Below are 21,717 nucleotides of genomic sequence, written 5' to 3' on the forward strand. Positions count from 1 at the left end.
GTGGTTCAGCAACATACCTGCTTACTGTTTGTAATCTCCCAGACTCTTTCAAGACAGACTAAACAAACATCAAAAATTGGCTGCTACTTCTTAGTTCTGTGAATGACTGTTTAGTTTAGTTTAGAGATACAGCACTAAAACAGGCCCTTCGGCCCACTGAGGCTGTGCTGACCAGCAACCACCCATTTATACTAATCCTACACTAATCCCATATTCCTACCACATCCCCACCTGTCCCTATATTTCCCTACCACCTATCTATGCTAGGGGCAATTTATAATGGCCAATTTACCTATCAACCTGCAAGTCTTTTGGCTTATAGGAGGAAACTGGAGCACCCGGAGGAAACCCATGCAGACACAGGGAGAACTTGCAAACTCCACACAGGCAGTACCCAGAATTGAACCCGGGTCGCTGGAGCTGTGAGGCAGCAGTGCTAACCACTGCGCCACTGTGCCGCCCCACAGAGAGACGATTCAGAAACTATGAACAAAAATACTTAATTTGTGTCACAATTTGCGTATTGAGTCCCAATCTGGTCATCAAGATATATGCATGAGAGACAAACAGGCCATAGAGGTGCAGAGAAGAGCCATAAGGTTGAGCTGTACGACCAGGGGATTAAGTTTTAAGGAAAAATGAAAAAGTTAGTATTATTTAGCCTGGGAAGTAGGCAACTGGGAAGGGATTTTCTATTGATATATGTTATTAAATGGTAAAGGAAAAGATAAATCCAGAATAGTACTTCAAAGTAAGCCCAGGATAAAGAGACACAAGCTACAAGCAATGGAAAAACAATTTAAGACTGGTGTCAGGAATAACCTCTTCACACAAAGAATGGTCCTTGGGTAGGAGAGAGCAGTAAAATATTAGACACAATCAAGATCCAGTTAAATGATATGGTGTGAAGCTGCAAATTTTTCTAAGATGGACCAATTGACCAACTCATCTGTGTTTGTTCTGTGATCTGTATGTGATTGACCATTCACTAAGAGTTTGCCATTAATGTGAAGCTGTTCCCAACAATCTATTAAAGTGATGCATATTGAGGGTTTTGACTATAAATTTAAGAAGTTATTTATGGTATTGAAATCTGACCTTAGTCAAATCAAACATACAAATAAATCAATTTTCCTAAAGGCCCCACTCTCCAATAATTAGTTACCCATCTTCAACTCATGTTGATTAATGCAGCCCATGATAACTTCCTCCTCCCTCCATTTTAATCCTGTATCCATTAATTACAAAATGGATTAGTGAATGGATTGTCCCAGCTTGCAGGGTTCAGCATACCATGCACACAGCTTTAAAGAGCTCTGGGATAAAGATTTATATTTGCACAATACAACTGTGAGAGTTAGTGATGGGCAGTGTGCCAACAGTGCCATACAAGGTGGCATAATTCCGGACATAACTCTAACACAGAAAACAAAGGCAAAGCTTTTTGTTTGTGTTCACAGATGTAAAGAACACATTACACTAGTTCATTTCAGACAGCACAAGAACGTGCTGGTCCTCCTTCTTCCAAAGGGAACTTGGTGTATTTTGCTGTGGCTTCACTGTCAGAACTAACTAATATAAAACAATTGTATCTTTTCCAACTCTTGTTCTCACTGTAGATTGTAGGTGTGCAATTTTCTTACTTGCTGTGTTGTAATGCAACTTTATGTTATACATAAAGTGGCTCCCCAATTGAGCCATCATAAGGACACCCTTAGTGTGGTACGGAGCCACACACACCAGGAGAGTCCCAAGTTCAGTTCTAGATCTGTGCTGAGTTAGGCAATCTCAGGTAAAGCAACAGTTAGGGTGCTACAATTGACCTCAGCGCCCAGACTATGGACAGGAAATATCAGCAAGGGTTCTCTTTCTTAATCACTATTCGTGATTCTCGCCCATTTATTTAGTGGCCCCTGCTGGAAAGTATATATGTACAGATAGTAGCTGAGGACAGACTCAGGCTTAATTGTGGTGCCCCTACACTGTCCAGGCTGAAAAATGGAGAATGGTTAATCTGAACGAATACCAGAGAGCCTACAGGTTTAACACAGCACGAGTTGCTGCCTCTCCCTTCTCTTTTGCCAATGCTGAATATGTTATATGTTTGTGCCATTGAAGTGTACCAATGTACAAGCTGGGAAAACAGCACCTTGGTCCTTCTGGCTGATCCCAAAGTTCACAAAGTATCATCTTATATCTCCTATATTCATCACTTGCTTCTTTTGCCATAAAACAATCCAGCTTTTCTTTGAATTTACCAACACTATCATTCCCACTGTTGTCCTGGGTAGTTTGTTCCACACCCCCTGAGTGTATTAGTTAAATCTAAACTAACTGTTCACCTCCCCACTCCTGAGTTTGAGTCTGTGCTGCCTAGTTACAGAGTTTGTAGTTATCTTAAACATTTATTATTGTTCTGTTTATCTACACCTTTTAGAATATTGAAAGCTTTAATATAGCCTCTGCAAAGCTGCCTTTCCTGCAGTGTAAATATCCCCACATAATCCAACCACTTAATTCCCAGTATCAGTTTGAATACACCCCCCTGTGAAGACCCAGGATGTCCGTACAGTAGAACGGCAACCAGAACTTCACGTAGTACTTCATGGGGCAATGACTCAACATTCTGTATAAGCTAACTGTTACTCCCTGGGACTTAAGTTCTTTTGCTCTGCTATACACCCCAACAGACTACTCTTACTTTCATATTGAAAATCAGACAACATTGAAATCTCAGTAATAGGGAGGGCAAAATATGATTCAACTCCTCCATTGTTGCTGTATAGTTGTCCTACATTTATCTCAAAAATTTTTGTTTCATCAAGTAGAACTGAAAAGTAGTGGGTGGTCCATCCTTAAGTTGAGTAACCAGGAAGGAGCGTAGAACCAAGACCAAATATCAAAATGGAATCAGTAATATCAAGTGATAAAACTGGCATTTATAAAACACCTTACCATGCTGTCAAAATCTTCTTTGAATCATGTCATAGGATATTTAAAACCACTTGAACAGACGGGTGGGACCTCACTTCAATACCTCAGCAAAACTAAAAAAAAAACTAAAACTAAAAAAAACTAAACCCTGGGGGCATCCAACATTGTGAAAATTCATGGCTTCTTTTGTCAGTTCCTGTTTCTGGCTGGAGCAATGCCAGCCAGTCAGAACTGCCAAGAGCTCAGAACCAGGAGATACATATATTTAAAGTTAGTGGTTGCTTGATACATAGAACTAGAATTTTTTCCCTAATTACTTAAACAGGCACATTGCGCATGTCTATTGGTGTGTGTTGTTGTATTTAGTCGTGTAACAGGGACATTCTGGAGAAAGTCTCAGATTCAGGGTAAGGTCAACTAAGAATTGTTTATTATTTACATAATACTATATACACTCTCATTAAGCCTCCTAAACTAGCATCCTACGTGCTACTCTCTCTTCTCCCCAGCCTAATCTCATGTGACCATGACATCATCAATCTTACAGTGGGAGGGGTTGCTCTCACTGTCTTCAGCGTTAACCCTTTACATCCTTATACTACATCAGCCCCCAAGTTTATATCCAAAATTGTATCAAACATATTTACATACTTGACTTATCTGTTACCATCTCTCCCCCACCACCCCCCCCCCCCCCCCCACCCCCCCAAAGTCACTGACTTCACAAATTTAGTCAGTTAGGAGGTTTGACAACTCTCCCTGATCTGATTGTAGTCTGACTGGGACGATCAGCAGTCTTTCTTGTAAGTCTGGATTGCTGACTTGGTTGCTCTTTATTACGGATTGTAGCTTTCTGTTCAGATTGGGTCTGTTCCTCTTCGTCTGGATCTTCCAAATAAATGACTGGCTGTTGCTTTTGGGGAATAGGGATGATAGTTCTCCTATTTCTTCGTAAGTTTCCTTCAGTCGTGTGTATAACATATGATTGCTGGTAGTTCTCGTGTTTATGGATTACTGTACCTTCTCTTTCCAGTTCATGTATCCATACCCTTTGACCATTTTTTAGTTCAGGTAAGTTTCTTGCTCGAAATCTTCTATTATAATTCCAGGTGTGTTGCCTTCTGTAAGAATTCTCCATGTCTCTTACTTTTTCATAGTCCTGGACATTCAATCCTGGACATTCATGAAGCAAGTTCTTCCGCAATATAGGAAGCTGTGTTCTTATCTTCCTGCACATCGGTAGTTCTGCTGGTGACAATCTACACATCAGCATAGATCTATAAATTAAATGTGAAATAGGAAGATCTTCATTCTTTTTTAGTAATGACTTAATGGTTCTTACACTTCTTTCCACCTCGCTGTTCGACTGTGGGTACCTTAGCGAACTCATGTGATGTCGAAATCCTATCTTCGTAGCAGAGTGAGAAAAATATTCATTCGCGAATTGTGGTCTGTTGTCTGACAATAGTTCGTCAGGGATACCATACGTCGCAAAGATATCTTGAAGAGTCTGATGACCGTTTCTGTTGTCATAGAATGCAATCTTCTGACTTCTATCCACCTTGAGAAGTAATCGATGACGATCATGTATGACTTCCTGCTGAACCTAAATAAATCCATATCCATGGTCTAGTTGGAAACTATGTGGTTAACAGGGGTTCATGTTGCTCTGGTCCCTGTAATGTGCATGTCTGACAGTTTTGGATCACGTTCTCAATATCCTTAGATATTCCAGGACAGCCTACCGAAGATTGTGCCGTCGCTCTGCACTTATACCCAGATGGCCTTGGCGTAAACGATCTAAGATCCCTGATCTCAGTAGACTAGGAATGACGAGTCTGTCATTGTGTACTAACAAGTTATCTATAATGAAGTATTTCAGATACTCATAAAAAATTTTCATTGTTCTCCCACCTTGACATTCTTGTGGCCATCCTTGTATGCAATACTGCCCCTTTCAACTACAGTCCTCATCACTTTTTTGAGCTTGGTGTATTTTCTGCAACTTCTTTGTGCTTGCTGGCCAATTTTGTGCTGGATGTTGCAAATATGATTCTACCTCGCATACAAAATTCATATCCTGCTGTGTTGAATGATCTACCATCGCTCTAGAAAGTGCATTAGCTGATGATTGCAGCTTCCCTTGGACATATACTGTCTCATATGTATACTGCATCAACCTTAAACAGAATCTTTGTATTCGTGGAGGCATTTTTGCAATCTCCTTCTCATCGAACAGACATATCAAAGGTTTATGGTCTGTCTCGATGATGACACTCAATCCAACAACGTAGCCGGAAAATTTTTCACATGCCCAAGTAACAGCTAGCATTTCCTTTGCTATTACTACTGTTACAACCAGATGAGGAAGGGGTCTCAAGCTCCCCTTTCACCCCTTCTCTAGTTTGACCGCAACACAGTGATTTAACTTATCACCTCAGGGAGCACTTGCTCCTGTTGCTCTAATATAATTGCAAATGAACCAATCAGACAGATTTTCTTGAGTTTAAACAAGAAAGATGTAAGTTTATTAACCTTATCACTCCAAACTGATTAAAAATTACTAAAATACACTATGCATCCACGCTTACATTCACACAACAGCCACACGTACGCAAATAGATTACAGAGGGAAAAACAGAGTTGGGAGGTTGGAGTAGTGTCCATAATAAAAATGGAATTTAAATACTGTAGCTTAGCCCCAGAGTCCTTAGTTGAAGTTGTAGACCTGAGGTCCTCGCTGGGCGACGTGCATGGTCGGGCTTGCTTCTCAGGCCCTGGGAGGCAGAAGAGGGACTTCATCCTTGTCCCGTGGTTGCTGACTGTAAGGATCTGTAAACCTGGCGCCCACCAGCTGCAGCTTGAGGCTTCTCTAGAGAGAGAGAGAGAGCGAGAGAGAGGGGGAGGGATCTCAGTTACTGTCTGTCTTCTGAGTCACCACTCACAAATTCCAGAGTCGCCCAAGCAGTCATGTGATGTGACCACCTCTTTGTCTAAATTAGAAGCTTCCGGAAAGGTCTTTGAAATTCAAGGCTCTCCTCTCAAGCTGTTCAAACATACTTGATAGAGGGGTTTCGCTCTTTCAAAGTCAATGGGTGTCAATGGCTTTTGACGACCCCCATTGATAAGGTTTCCCAGATAAGTGAATTGGTCTGGCTAGGCTGGGTAATCACATCTATCTCCAGCTTACTCATTTGATTTTATTTATATGCAAATTGTGCATGGCCATCTTGGCTGCTCGCTGTTCTGTTTTAAAAGTTATTTGTAACAATGTCCAGTAAAAGTCTCAGGCAAAGTTCCACACGATGAAATTAATACTTCCATTTGGCATGTGAGGTGTCGTCACACCATGTCTCTGTGTCTGACAAAGCTCTTGACGCATAGAATATTGTTCTACAGTAAACATCAAGTTGCCCCTGAAAAAGAATGGTCCCTAACCCAGTTGAGGGGGCATCTGCTGCTATCGTTGCATTTAGTGTAGGGTTGTAGTGTGCCAAGATGTCCGGTAATATAAGCATCTCTTTTATTCTCCTTAATCCTTGTTCCTGGTGGGGGTTTCCAACACCATGCTTGCTGCTTTCTGAGGAGTTGTCTCAGTTGATCAGTTATCTGTGCTAAGTGAAAAAGAAACTTTGCTGATGAAGGGGCACTGACCTGAAATGTTAACTCTGCTTCTCTCTCCACAGATGCTGCCAGACCTGCTGAGTATTTTCAGCATTTCTTGTTTTTATTTCAGATTTCCAGTATCTGCAGTATTTTGCTTTTATTATAGAAACTTTTCTAGTTGGTTTACCATTCTCAGGAATCTCTGGAACTACTGAACAGTAGTCAGAGTAGGAAATTCTCGAATGGCTCTTGTCTTCTGTGGATCTGCCATTATGCCTTCTCTGCTCACTATTTGTCCTAAGAAATGAAATGAGGTCTTAAAAAATTCATACTTTGTTTTATTCGTTCATGGGATGTGAGTGTCACTGGCTAAGGCATAATATAGTTCCAAGTCAGGATGATGTGTGGCTTTGAGGAAAGCTTGCAGGTGATGGTGTTCCCATGCATCTTCTGTTCTTGTTCTTCTAGGTGGTAGAGACTGCAAGTTTGTAAGGTGCTGTCAAAGGAACCTTGGTGAGTTGCTGCAGTGCATCTTGCAGATGGTGCACACTGCTGCCACTGTGTGTTCATGGTGAAGGGAGTGAATGTTGAAGATGGTGGATGGGGTGCCAATCAAGCAGGCTGCTTTGTCCTGGATGGTGTTGAACTTCCTGAATGTTGTTGGAGCTGCACTCATCCAGGCAAGTGGAGAGTATTCCATCACACTCCTGACTTGTGCCTTGTAGATGGTGGATGGGCATAGGGAAGTCAGGAGGTGAGTTACTCGCTGCAGAATTCACAGCCTCTGATCTGCTCTTGTAGCCACAGCAGGTATGTGGCTGGTCCAGTTCAGTTTCTGGTCTAGGTAACCCCCAGGATGTTGATAGTGAGGGATTCAGCGATGGTAATGTCATTGAATGTCAAGAGGAGATGGTTAGATTCTCTCTTGTTTGAGGTGCTCATTGCCTGGCACTTGTGTGGCATGATTGTTACTTGCCACTTATCAGCCCAAGCCTGGATGTTGTCCAAGTCATGCTCCAACTGGCCAGGGCTATTTCAGTATCTGAGGATTTGCGAATGGTGCTGAACATTATGCAATCATCAGCAAACATCCCCAGTTCTCCACTTCTGACCTTATGATGGAGGGAAGGCCATTGACAAAGCAGCACAGTGGCGCAGTGGTTAGCACCGCAGCCTCAAAGCTCCAGCGACCCGGGTTCGGTTCTGGGCACTGCCTGTGTGGAGTTTGCAAGTTCTCCCTGTGACCGCGTGGATTTCTGCCGGGGGCTCCGGTTTCCTCCCACACCCAAAGACTTGCAGGTTGATAGGTAAATTGCCATTGTAAATTGCCCCAAGTGTAAGTAGGTGGTAGGAGAATTGTGGGGATGTGGTAGGGAATATGGGATTAATGTAGGATTAGTATAAATGGGTGGTTGATGGTCGGCACAGACTCAGTGGGCCGATGGGCCTGTTTCAGTGCTGTATCTCTCTATGGCTGAAGATACTAGGGCCTAGGACACTACTCTGAGGAACTCCTGCAGTGATGTCCTGGGACCGAGATTATTGACCTCCAACAACCACAACCATCTTCCTTTGTGCTAGGTATGAATGCAACCAGCAGAGAGTTTTCCCCTTGATTCTCATTGACTCCAGTTTTGCTAGGGCTCCTTGACGCCATACTCAGTCAAATGCTGGCTTGATATCAAGGGCAAACACTCTCACCTCACTTCTGGAGTTCAGCTCTTTTGTCCAGTGTATGTCCTGCGTCTTGAAGAACTGTTTGAACTCTTTGGTCATGTTCCTCTACTGACTGCCCGTGTATCAGGATATTATCCATGTGACAAATAACTCCTTTGAGGCCTTCCAAGATGTTAGACACAGACCTTTTAAAGATCTCTGGTGAAGGAGTTATTCCAAACGGTAAAATATTGAAAGAGAATCTCCCAAATGGCATTATAAGTGTTGTCAGTAATCCTGAAGTCTCATCTAGGGTTACGTGCCAAAACCCACTATTGGCATCGAATTTTGTAAACATGGTGCTCTGAGAGAGTTTCGCTAAGCTGTCATCAACTGTGGACATTGGGTGAATTTCACGCACTACTGCTTTGTTGAGCTGTGTCAAATCCACACAAATACGTGGAGTTCCATTCTGTTTTGGGATAGGAACAATGGCCGAACAGCACTCTGTTGGTTGTACTACATGAGAGATAACACCCATTCTTGTCATCTCTTCCAATTGGTCTTGAACTTGGCTTAATAATGGATGAGGTACCTTTCTGGGTGTAAAGAAACACGCTGGCCTGGCCCCTTTCTTGAGTGTGATTCTGTGGTCCATCTTGAGTCTTCCGAGCCCTGTGAACAGCTTTGGGTATTCTGCTTGGATGTGATTCTTTGCCCCTATTAGCTTGACTTCGTCTATCTTCTTCATCAAATGTAGGTATAAGCATGCTTTTCTCCTCAGTAAGGAAAATTCCTGATTATGTAAGACATATAAGGTCTCCACTATTTGTCTCCCTCTGTGTTGGACAGTTGGGAACACAGGAACATAGGAGCAGGTGTAGGCCATTTAGCCCATCGAGCCTGCCCCGCCATTCAATATGATCATGGCTGATTATTCACTTCAATTCTTTTTTCCCACGCTATCCTCATATCCCTTTATGTCATTTGTATTTGGAAATCTGTCAATATCTGCTTTAAACATATTCAATGATTGAGCTTCCACAGCCCTCTGAGGTAGAGATTTCCAAAGATTCACAACCCTCTGAGTAAAGAAATTTCTCCTCACCTCTGTCCTAAGTGGCTTCCCCCTTATTTTGAAATTGTATTCCCTGGTTCGAGACTCCCCAACCAGGAGAAACATCTCAGCTGCATCTTTTTTTTTATTCATTCATGGGATGTGGGCGTCGCTGGCTAGGCCAGCATTTATTGCCCATCCCTAATTGACCTTGAATGATGGGCCATTTCAGAGGGCATTTTTTTAAGGGTCAACCACATTGCTGTGGATCTGGAGTCACATGTAGGCCAGACCAGGTAAGGACGGCAGATTTCCTCCCCTAAAGGACATTAGTGAAACAGATGGGTTTTTACAACAATCGACAATGGCTTCATGGTCACACTAGACTAGCTTTTTAATTCCAGATTTTATTAATTGAAGTCAAATTTCACCATCTGCTGTGGTGGGATTCGAACCAATGCCCCCAGAGTATTACCTGGGCCTCTGGTCTCCCAGTCCAGTGACATTACCACTCCGCTACCACCTCGCCGGTATCTACCCTGTCTATCCCTTTAAGTATTTTGTCGGATTGAATGAGAACACATCTCGTTCTTCGACTCAGTTTCTCCAATCTCTCTCATAGGACAGTCCCGCCATCCCAGGAACAAGTCTGGTGAACCTTCGTTGCACTCCCTCTATGGTAATAATATCCTCCCTACGGTAAGGGGACCAAAACTGCACACAGTACTCCAAGTGCAGTCTAACCAAGGTTCTATACAATTGAAGCAAGACTTCACTACTCTTGTACTCAAATCCTCTTGTGATAAAGGCTAACATACCATTAGCCTTCCTAATTGCTTGCTGCACCTGCATGTTAGCTTTCGTGACTTATTGACAAGGACTCCCAGGTCCCTTTGTGCATCTACATTTTCTAATCTCTTACCATTTAAGAAATACTCTGCACATCTATTCATCCTACCAAAGTGGATAACCTCACATTTTTCCATATTCTATTCCATCTGCCATGTTCTTGCCCACTCACTAAGGCTGTCCAAGTCCCCTTGAAGCCGCTTTGCATCTTCCTCACAACATACATTCCCACCCTAGTTTTGTGTCATCTGCGGATTTGGTCCCCACATCCAAATCTTGATATATATTATGAACAGTTGGGGCCCAAGCACTGATCCCTGCGGTACCCACTCATCACAGCCTGCCAACGTGAGAATGACCCGTTTATTCCTACTCTCTGTTTTCTGCCTGTTAATGAATCTTTAATCCATGCCAGTATATCATCTCCTATCCCATGTGCTTTAATTTTGCTAACCAACCTCTTGCGGGGGATTTTATCAAAAGCCTTCTGAAAATCCAAGTATACTATGTCCACCAACTCTCCTTTATCAATTCTGTTAGTAACATGCTCAAAAGATTCCAACAGGTTCATCAAACATGATTTCCCATTCATAAATTCATGTTGACTGGGCCCAATCAGATCATTATTATCCAAGTGCCATTTATCACATACTTTAGAATAGATTCTAGCCAAACATTTCCTTTTTGCATACCTGTAGGAGCTTTTACAGTCTGTTTTTATATTTTTGCTAGCTTACATTCATATTCTATTCTCCCTTGCTTTATCAGTTTCTTGGTTCTCCTTTGCTGTATTCTAAAATCCTCCCAATCCTTAGGTTTACTACTATTTCTGGCAACTTTATAGGCCTTTTCTTTTAATCTTATACAATCCTGAACTTCCTTTGTTATCCACGGTTGACTGCCATTACTTTTGGAGTTTTTGTGTCTTGAAGGAATGCAAACTTTGTGATATTTCTCCAGGCCGCACCTGGAGTACTGTGTGCAGTTTTGGTCTCCTTACTTGAGAAAGGATATACTGGCACTGGAGAGGGTGCAGAGGAGGTTCACTAGGTTGATTCCGGAGTTGAGGGGGGTTGGCTTATGAGGAGAGACTGAGTAGATTGGGATTATATTCATTGGAGTTCAGAAGAATGAGGGGGGATCTTATAGAAACATATAAAATCATGAAGGGAATAGATAAGATACAAGTAGAGAGGATGTTTCCACTGGCAGGTGAAGCTAGGACAAGAGGGCATAGCCTCAAGATTAGAGGGAGCAGATTTAGGACTGAGTTAAGAAGGAACTTCTTCACCCAGAGGGTTGTTAATCTATGGAATTCCTTGCCCAGTGAAGTAGTTGATGCTTCTTCAGTAAACATCTTTAAAGCTAAGGTAGATATCTTTTTGAACAATAAAGGAATTAAGGGATACGGTGGGAGCGCGGGTAAGTGGATCTGAGTCCACGAAAAGATCAGCCATGATCTCATTGAATGGCGGAGCAGGCTCGAGGGGCTGGACGGCCTACTCCTGCTCCTGGTTCTTATGATCTTATGAAAGACTATCCATTGCCTATGTACTGTCATACCTTTTAATGTATTTTCATAATCCACCTCAGCCAATGTGCCCCTCATACCCTCATAATTTCTCTGTTCAAATTTAACACCCTGGCTTCAGATTGAACTACCTCACTTTCAAAAATAATGTAAATTCTATCATATTATGGTCACTCATCCCTGAAGGTTCTTTTACAACTTGCAGTTTGCTTGCAGTTTGCCTTTTACTCTTAGTTGTTTCCCTCCTGGACCTTGCAACTGTGTATCCGCTGGTTGTAGGCAATGTTTCACCAACCATGTCTCTTGGTCTGACAGAACTATGACACTAGCACCTGTGTCCAGTTTAAAATTTGTGAGGTGTCCATTTACATAAATGTCCATCATCCAGAATCCATGATTTGGGTCATTTATTTCTCCTAAGAAATCTCCTGGTGTTTTATCTTCTGGATACTGATGAACTTGATTCACTGCTCTCTGCATGTAAGCCTTTTGCTTTGCACACTTGAGTGAAGAAGTTTTATTCTGGCACATTTTCCCATAATGTCCAGTCTTTCCACAATTGAAGCACTCAGCTTTATTTGCTGGACACTGCTCCCTTCTCTGGCCCTTCCTAGCTCCTCAGCGTTGGTACAGTTTCTCAGTGTCATGCATCTTCTCACCTGTGTGTGTCTTCTTTTCCACAAAGTGTTTCTCAGACTTTGGCTTCACAAACTGTACCTGTCACTGGACTTCTCATCCACAACTTGTCTTCAGCCCGCAAAATGGCCCTATTTTGTTTGCGAACTTCAGTCTATCTTACAATCTGAATGGCCTTTTCAAGTGTAAGGTCCTCCTTCAACCGCAAAAGGTCTGACAAAGATTCATCAGCTATGCCAACAACTATTCAATCTCTGATTTAGTTCTGCCTTTAATTTACCATATTCACATTCTTCTGTCAAACAGTATAGATTATTTAAGTATCTATGGATTTGCCTATCTTCTGCACCCGGTTATTAAATTTGGCCCTTTCCAGGATTTTATTGCTGCAAAGATTAAAATATTTATTAAAAGCTTGAATGACATCTTCAAATTTATCAGCAGCCTCATTTACCCCTTGCCTCACAATGATGCCGTACTTACTGATTATAAAAGGGTGTTGACCTGTTCAACTTATGACTTTGTCTGGAATTGGGGAGCAATCCTAAATCTTAGGAATCTCTTCCTGCAAAAGACTAATTTTGAACCTGACTGGGTCCTTCTAGATCTTGAAAACGTCGTGGCATTCCGAATTTTGAATCCATATTACTTTCTTTGCTTTAGTAAGTCTTTCTAGGGTGTTCCCCTTTGTTTTAAAATCTTATAGACTTGAATGGAGGTCTTCGCGATCTTTTGTGGACTTGCCGCGCTTTCTCTCCGCAGTTTGGTTCAGCAATGGCTGCCGACTCCACCAGACTCCCGAGATCGATTCCTCTACCTGAGTTTTGACCCAGTGTGCCATTAGCGTTACTGGCTCCGTACAAATCTTTCACCCTATCCTGGACCATCTCCTGGCGTTGAAACTCAAACCCGATTGCTGGATTTGGATATACTGATACAGACCCCCATGCTTCTGTGGTGCGGTCTGAGAGGCTGCAGGGCTTTCTCACTGACTGTCTCCGTCATTTGTGCCTATGGAGCATCTCATGAGTTTGTTGCACTTCACTGACTAGATCTGCTGTTTTCCTGGCACTTTTCCACGAGGTAGGGAGATTTTCAAATTTTCTTGGTCGTTTTAACCGGTGCCACCATATTGTGTGTTGTATTTAGTTCCATAACAGGGACATTCTGGAGGAAGTCTCAGATTCAGGATAAGGTCAACTAAGAACTGTTTATTATTTACATGATACTATATACACTCTCATCAAGCCTCTTAAGCTAGTATCCTTCATGCTGCTCTTTCTTCTCTTCAGCCTAACTTCATGTGTCTGTTACATCATCACTCTTACAGTGGGAGGGGTTGCTCTCACTGGCTTCAGCATTAACCATTTATATCCTTATCTTACCATTGGCTCACTCATTAGTGTGGCAATACATCACACAGGCCAGGAAGGACCCAGGTTTGATATCCAGGCTATGCTGCATTAGCTGATCTCAATCAGGGCAGCTGTTAGCCTCAGGAGTCCCTGGGCTAGGAAGAAGAAAAAACAAGATTCCTTCTCCTGCTTACCTTTCAGTGAAATACATGGATACAAGGTTGGGATTTTTGTGGTGCCATCCACAGTCAAATAGCCCACTGCTAACTCACTGTCTAAGGCCATATGTAGATGTCCAACATTTATGAAACCTAGTTCAGAAAGAGCCAGAACCTTCAAGAGAGTGTGTGGGGAGGCAGGGTGGAGGAGAGAAATGTGTTTTTTTTAAACTGAAGTTTAATTGCATAGTTTTGTAAAAATATGCCATTAAATAACCACAGTTAAATAATTACCAGATGAGAGCTTAGGATTTCTCCCAACAATTTTGTTTTATGCTTGCAGTTTCTGAGCCTCGCATGATCTAAACCTGCAATATTACATATGATAGGCTGAATTTTCTGATCACGCACTGGGAGTAGCGGCGGGTATGCAAAATGGTGGTGCTCCCACTTGTCCTGTGACTGCGATTATGCAGTGGGCAGCCATTTTGTATAATGAAGGTGGCCATTCACTCAATCATGTGGTGGGGGCAGAAATGGAGATGGCATTCACAGCATCACCTGATGTAGGACCAGGTGCTGGCGCCATCTTTAAAAGTCTGCCAGCCCTGCATTCATTGTCTCCCTACATTCTATAGAACCTCACTGAAGCAACATATCTGTGCTGTTCCAAAAATGTAAAATGCAGCAAATCACCCCACTGGGCATCCTTCTGATCATGTCAGAGGTCCAAGCAAGGTTGACCCTATGGTTCAGTGATGCCTCCCTGCTTATTCTCCTCCAGGGTGCAAGGGAAAGGCAGAAGAACTTTTCCTAGTGATGGCAAGAAGAGGTCCTCCCGCTTGACCAAGCAAGCCTGGACATATATCACAGAGAAGGTTAGTAGCTGTGGGGTCACCAGATGAACCTGGGCCCAGTGTAGGAAGAGGGTCAATGACCTCCCGCATTCAGCAAAGGTAAGTGGTGCATTCCAAAATTGCTTGCTGTGATCTGGTTGTCATTACACGGTATGCCACTTGGGTGCCACTGCCATTTCAAAGTCAGGGAGGTCATAGCAGATCGCTGGCGGATAACTGGCTGCATAAGTGAATCAAGCCTCCCTCGTTAATACCTCAAAGCAAGTTAGACCAATGACAGGTTAAGTCCGTATGCCAGACAAATCATCCCCCAGGTGTTGATGAAGCATTCATGTTAGTAGAACCGTGATGCTGAACTTTGGCGATGTTCAATATCTGCATCCTTGCTCTTTAAGGAGAAGAGGGCCCATAACAGGAGGGAGACGGCCAGACAGTGGCAGAGTGCCCGACTTGCATCCTTTAAGTCAGGCCGAAGAAAAGGCACTGCAACTAGCCAAGAGCCAAAGAGGATTCACCATCTCAGACGTGGAGCTCAGGGTCTCGGCGCAAGAGAGAGATTATTGCCGATCAGATAAAAATGCAATAGTCATGGTGAATTAGCTCTGGCATGCTATCCTTAATGGGATATGTGTAGCCTAACCCACACATATGTCGTTTGCATTGCATTTTGCAGGTCGCCGTTCACAGGAGACCACAGACCCCAAGTGTCTGATGACAACCTCTGAGGACAAGGAGCACTCAGAGGATGCACCACCCCGTGACTCTCCTGCACTTTCCACCAGCACAGATACTTTCACCCTGGTGGGAATCCGCGCGGCTTTACAATCAGGGTCACAATATAGTGAGAGCGCAACTTGGGCTCGAGCAGCTGGCTGAGGCTGAGACAGCCGAGGCCTCTGACAGAGGACTGTGGGTGGCCAAGCCCAAGCTGAGCCCCAGACTGATGATGAGCCTCTGGTATTTCAAGGAGAGGTAAGGCAGAGATGCCAGAGGCCATGCATAGCCATGAGCAGATGATGGAGGGGCCCATCCGTGCCATCAGTGCTGCCATGTCCCAGGCATATGAGCACATGGCTTCATTCATCAAAATGTTGGTGACCCTCTTGGAGAGCCACATTCCACAGATGCACAATGGTCTGCAAACCCTCGCCTTGGCCACGAGGTCCACTCAGCAGTGGCAGGGCGAGAGAAGGACCAGGAAGCCAGATAATGTTTCAGCTCCTAGTCCTTCTCCGGTGAGCAGGGAGGCTCCAAGGAGCTTTGACAGGGAGGAGGAGAGGATGCACTCCACATCTCAGGTCTCCCTTCGGCAATTCCAGTATGCACACCGGCTCCTCAACCCCTCCGCCAGTGAGCCAAGCTCCAGCCGCCACGATGCCTGAGTGCACTCCTGCACCAGTGCAGGAATCCTTCAAGAAGCTGGGGCCCTCCAGGCATCAAGCACCCAGAGGACACCTGCCGAAGTCATCCCAAACCAAAGGGAATCATGATCAGCAGCCTGCATCCAGTCCAGCTGCTGTCGCAGGGAATGTATCACACAGGAGTACATGCAAACATATTTTAAAAATTCATTGACACACATGGGTATTCACAGGTGAAATAGATATCTCATGCTTAATGTAATTTAAAGTTCTTTGGTGCAAATCTTCAGCCTTCATTGATGGACAACCGCATTTCACCATGGTGTAACTACTGCAATCCCCTCAAACACCTTACTACATTGACAAAGTGACCACTGACATCATTAACATGCCAATAAGCATGGTTGTTTCATTACTCAAATGATGTCACATGGCACTGGCTGTATAGGTTGTTGCCATTCATGCTGGAGGGAAAGAGTGTATGGAGGCAGAAAACTTGATACGACATGCTGAGGGTTTGGTTGCAAGTATATTTATTGCAAGTCATGGATTTTGGAAACGCTCCGTCATAAACCTCTGCCTTGCCTTGCTTGCGCGCTGCTCAAAATGTCTGCCCTCCATCACTCTGCTAGGATCTTCCATGGCTGCTTGGCCTTATCTGCTGAAACAATCTCGAAGTAACTGCTGGGATAGTGGCCCCCATGTAATTCCGGAGCCATCGGGCCTGATTTTAAGTGCCTCTGCTGGCAATGTCAATGGGACAGCAAGTGGCCTGAATATGGCATCAGGTCACTTCTGTTTACGCTGTTGCTACCATTGCCACATTCTTGGTTAGTGTACTGAGTATGGCAGCTAACGAGCCTGTCTGTTTCAGGTAGATGGCCATTTATAGCATGCAAATCAGGGTCCTATGACATACATGGGATCCCTATTGCAACTTTGAGGTTCAAATGGGAGAAGCATGCACCCATTCGTACTGGCCTTAACCATCTCAGATACTCTATAATGTTTCCTTTCAGGCAAAAAGCCCAGGTTTCTCCAGTCTTTCCTTATATTTCAGTCCATTTACACTAGGATCAGCCTTGTGGCTCTTTGCACTGCCCTTAGCGCTTGAATATCTCCCTTGTTTCCTGGTGTCCTGAACTGGCCTCCGTAATTGAGGTGTGGTCTAACTGGAGCACTCTGCACTTTAATCATGATTTACTGAGATTTGTAGCCTACTGTCTTGTCTATGTAGTACTACATTCCATTGACTTTGTTAACTGCTGCTCTGCATTGGCTGTAATTGTTGCATCGACTGAGGCTCCTCGATCACTTTTAATTTTATCCTTAGCTAATTTAACAGAATTCATGAAGTACTTATGATCCCCATTTTCATCTTACACTGGTCTGCATTAATTTCAACTGCCAGTTTTCTGCCCACATACATATTTTGTCCAATGTGTCCTATAATTTCTGAGCTGCCTTCTTCAATCCCTCGCTGATAACACCTGCAAATATGATAAATTTTGCATTGAATTTCTGAATTTAAACCCTGAATTAAGAATACACCGAGAGGGTTACTGTGGCCTGGAGTGCATTGATGGAGTCCCGAAGTCAGAAGTCACTGTGAGGATGGAATTTTCAGGGACTGGGAGAGGCCATGGGCTCTGATAATACTGGGGACAGGAGGTCCCATGATGTGAAAGCATGAGGGAACGCGGAATGACATGTTATGAAGTTCAAGGGAGTTTTGGTTTGTGCAAGAAATGGAGATCCTAGAGCATAATTGTATTGGCCGGAGGTCTTGGGGGGTAAGTTCTGGTACTACTAGAGTGGAGATCCTGGAACCTGGGAGCTTAATCTACAGGCATATGGAAGCACCATTTATATTGTATGTTTACATAAGTTAGGACCCACGCTGAAGTTCGGAATTTGGGGTTATACTCCACCCCGATGTGCAACTCCCCCATAAAAACTGGTTGCACGGTTGCTAAATTGGCCAGGCCTGTTTTGAATACCTTTTAATACAAAGCTTCTACTGATTCAGTGACTGTTGAAGTCTGTCTTTTTGTTTTGTCAGTGAGCACTTCTCTTCTTGTGAATTGAACACCATGAATATTTTATTTCCTTCCATATTTCGCCTTTTTGTTGAGGCTTTCAGTTTGCGAAGACTTTCCTGAAATCTTTCCAATGACTCCTAAATACAATTGTCATCTAATAAGACTGAGAGGATGTCTCCATAGTGCTGCATGAATTTTCTGAAAAGGTCAAATTTGAGCGAGTCAGCATCTACAGGTTCAATGACGTCTCAGGTGGTATGTTCACTACCATCAATGCCTGCGTTTATAGACTATTTCACTCATGCCTGGATTTGGCAAAGAGGATCTGTCTTCACTGCCTCTACTTCATTACAGTAGTAGTGACCACATTATGCCACCTGCTCTTGTATCATCTTAGGAAAATCCTACAGGAAGAAAAAGGGATAAAGATTTACAAGGTACTCCCCAAAAAAAGAGATCTGCATTGCCTCACATAGTACCTTCAGGAACGGGAGAAAATATGTGGAAAAAATAGAAATAGGGAGGTTGATTTTTATTTTTTCTCAATATTAAGATGCAGATCACCGAGGTAACCTCTTTAGACACTGTTAAAGCTTGCTTTTACATTTGCCATAGCGGGGTGCTTGTGCTACCCATTCCTGATGTGCAGGTCTGATGCAGCCAAACCAATGTAAACCTGTCTCCTAAGATCAATGTAAATGCAATAATAATTTATATCTGGGATTTATAATTTTGTGCTTAGTATACAATAAAGATGCCGGCTGAAGATCCAAACTCTTGGGCAGGGCCTAGGATAATTAGAGGTCAGTGTCCTGTTTTAGGGATGCTATCTCTTGAACAGGGACCCAGGCTGAATCTGACTATCTACATCTGTTCACTAATCCAGAAGATGTATAGCAAAGAATCTGGGCAATTTCTTTCAAAACTGGAGACGACGCAGATACTTTCTTTCTCACGAAACACATAGATGCAGGACAGGGAATAATTACTAATCACAGCCATTCAAGCTGATCGTGTACAGAACCTATTTGCCCTAACCATGGCTCATAAGCAGCTCCTGATCTTTCATGAAAAGCCCTCGACAACAAAAATGCCCTGAACAAAACAACAACTTGTATTTACATAGCAGCTTTAACATAGTAAAATGTCCCAAAGCACTTCAAAGGACCGTTATCAAACAAAGTTTGACAACGAGCCACATAAGGCAATATTAGGACAGATGGCCAAAAGCTTGGTCAGAGGTAGGTTCTAAGGAGCCTTAAAGGAGGAAAGAGAGGTAGAGCGGCAGAGATGGGTAGGGAGCGAATTTCAGAGCTTGGGGCCTAGGCAGCTGAAGGCACAGCCATCAATGGTGGAGCGATTAAAATCGGGAATGTGCAAGAGGCCAGAATTAGAGGAGCGCAGATATCTGAGGGTTGTGGGGCTGGAGTAGATGACAGAAATAGGAAGGGGCGAGGCCATGAGGGATTTGAAAACAAAGACAAGAATTTTAAAAATCAAGGTGTTGCTTGACCAGAAGCCAATGAGCACAGGGGTGATGGGTGAACAGGGCTTGATGCAAGTTAGGACATGGGGCAGCAGAGTTTTGGATGACCTCAGCTTTACAGAGGGTAGAACATGGGAGGCCAGCATTGGAATAGTCGAGAGGTAACAAAGGCATGGATGAGGATTTTAACAGCAGATGAACTGAGTGGGCGGAGTCAGGCAATGTTGCAAAGATGGAAAAAGGGTCTTAGATAATCACCTAAGTTGACTATTAAAGAAAACGAAACCACTTACTGGAATAGAATTTGTGGAAGTCAATTACTCCAAAGTAAAAGCCAGTTTACCTCTAGTACATTATCCAAGTGATGAATGGTGCTTTACACTGAGTATCACTGCTGGTGCAAGAAAATTTCTTCCTTTCAAGTACCTGTCAGATCTTCCACATTCTTTGTTAGAGACCAATTATAACACCCCAGCTAAGATCAGCTAACTCAGAACAACATAGAACATAAAACATAGAACAGTACAGCACAGTACAGGCCCTTCGTTCCACGATGTTGTGCCGACCCTTTAACCTACTCTAAGATCAAACTACCTACATACCCTTCATTCTACTATCATCCATGTACCTATCCAAGAGTTGCTTAAATGTCCCTAATGTATCTGCTTCTACTACCACCGCTGGCAGTGCATTCCACGCACCCACCACTCTCTGTGTAAAGAACCTACCTCTGACATCTCCCCGAAACCTTCCTCCAATCACCTTAAAATTTGCTCCCTGGTGATAGCCCTTTCCGCCCTGGGAAAAAGTCTCTGGCTATCTACTCTATCTATGCCTCTCATCATCTTGTACCCCTCTATCAATTCACCTCTCATCCTTCTTCGCTCCAATGAGAAAAGCCCTAGCTCCCTCAACCTTTCTTCATAAGGCATGCCCTCCAGTCCAGGCAGCATCCTGGTAAATCTCCTCTGCACCCTCTCTAAAGCTTCCACATCCTTCCTATAATGAGGTGACCAGAACTGAACACAATATTCCAAGTGTGGTCTAACCAGGGCTTTATAGAGCTGCAGCATAACCTCGCGGCTCTTAAACTCAATCCCCCTGTTAATGAAAGCCAACACCCCATATGCCTTCTGAACAACCCTATCAACTTGGGTGGCAACTTAGAGGGATCTATGGACGTGGACCCCAAGATCCCTCTGTTCCTCCACACTGCCAAGAATCCTGTCTTTAAGCCTGTATTCTGCATTCAAATTCGACCTTCCAAAATGAATCACTTCACACTTTTCCAGGTTGAACTCCATCTGCCACTTCTCAGCCCAGCTCTGCATCCTGTCAATGTCCCGTTGCAACCTACAACAGCCCTCCACACTATCCACAACTCCAGCAACTTTTGTGTCATCGGCAAACTTACTAACCCAGCCTTCCACTTCCTCATCCAAGTCATTTATAAAAATCACAAAGAGCAGAGGTCCCAGAACAGATCCCTGCGGAACACCACTGGTCACCGAGCTCCAGGCTGAATACTTTCCATCTACTACCACCCTCTGTCTTCTATGGGCCAGCCAAATCTGTATCCAGACAGCCAAATTTCCCTGTATCCCATGCCTCCTTACTTTCTGAATGAGCCTACCATGGGGAACCTTATCCAACGCCTTGCTAAAATCCATATACACCACATCCACTGCTCTTCCTTCATCAATGTGTTTTGTCACATCCTCAAAGAATTCAATAAGGCTTGTGAGGCATGACCTGCCCTTCACAAAGCCATGCTGACTATCTCTAATCAAACTATGCTTTTCCAAATAATCATAAATCCTGTCTCTCAGAATCCTCTCCAATAATTTGCCCACCACCGACGTAAGACTGATCGGTCTGTAATTCCCAGGGTTATCCCTATTCCCTTTCTTGAACAAGGGATTAACATTTGCCACCCTCCAATCATCTGGTACTACTCCAGTGGACAGTGAGGACACAAAGATCATCGCCAAAGGCGCGGCAATCTCTTCCCTTGCTTCCCTTAATAACCTTGGGTATATCCCGTCTGGCCCCGGAGACTTATCTATCCTCATGTCTTTCAAGATTTCCAGCACATCCTCCTTCTTAACATCAACCTGTTCGAGCATATCAGCCTGTTTCATGCTGTCCTCACAAACGACAAGGTCCCTCTCACTAGTGAATACTGAAGC

The sequence above is a fragment of the Heterodontus francisci genome, chromosome 14, assembly GCF_036365525.1.
Source record: "Heterodontus francisci isolate sHetFra1 chromosome 14, sHetFra1.hap1, whole genome shotgun sequence".
NCBI lineage: Eukaryota > Metazoa > Chordata > Chondrichthyes > Heterodontiformes > Heterodontidae > Heterodontus > Heterodontus francisci.